Consider the following 804-nt stretch of genomic DNA (forward strand, 5'->3'; position numbering starts at 1 on the left):
CAGTATAGTCAGGGACTTCTAAGTGGGATGCAGGTCTAAAGAAATCTAAAGACTCCATTACAAAGACAGAACACAGAACTTTTTTAGGAAGTATCAGTGTAATTTGCATCATAAAATTCAGTATCTTTTGTGAGGCTCTTGGGGTAACCTGAAAACGCTGATCATAAAGATTTCCTTATGAACAGAATTTGACAGAAATTATATATATATATATATATATATATTTATATATGTATATAAATGAATAAACTGGCAGAAGAAAATAAAGCAGCAGTGCTCACTTCAGCAGCACATATACTAAAATTGGAACAATAAAGAGAAGATTAGCATGGCCCCTGTGCAAGGATGACACGCAAATTCGTGAAGAAAAACAAATCAAGACCTTAAGAGTACCTCTCGTGATACTGTTTAGCTGTGTCATTATTTGGCTGTGAAGAGCTCTGTATGGAGGATTACTAGATAGAGACGTTGATATCCCAGTATCCAAACAGTATACATCCAACGACTATTTCATGAAAATTCTATCAGCCTCATTATGTCTACATGATGTTAACTATGTATAGGTGGGAAGTAATCAGAAAAAATCCTCCTAGGTGTCTGGATTTTTGTAGCACAATATAACCAATATTGGGAATATACTCGATGTTCAGGAAGTTTTATAGGACACACTATTCAATTAGACCCTTAAGAATATAATCAAAAACTGTCAATCAACTAGGCTTTCATCCTCATCTCTCTTTTTTTTTTTTTTTTTTTTTTTTGTGGTATGCGGGCCTCTCACTGTTGTGGCCTCTCCCATTGTGG

General features: G+C 35.0%; 1 non-coding gene across 1 annotated transcript; it reads left to right on the forward strand.

Moving 5' to 3' along the window:
• The first annotated feature begins 273 nt into the window (after positions 1-273).
• On the forward strand, positions 274-380 carry LOC112396520 (U6 spliceosomal RNA). Its single transcript, XR_003002587.1, has one exon. It is a non-coding gene; the product is annotated as a U6 spliceosomal RNA (small nuclear RNA).
• Positions 381-804: the final 424 nt, after the last annotated feature.

The sequence above is a fragment of the Neophocaena asiaeorientalis genome, unplaced genomic scaffold, assembly GCF_003031525.2.
Source record: "Neophocaena asiaeorientalis asiaeorientalis breed wild unplaced genomic scaffold, Neophocaena_asiaeorientalis_V1.1 scaffold122, whole genome shotgun sequence".
Lineage (NCBI taxonomy): Eukaryota > Metazoa > Chordata > Mammalia > Artiodactyla > Phocoenidae > Neophocaena > Neophocaena asiaeorientalis.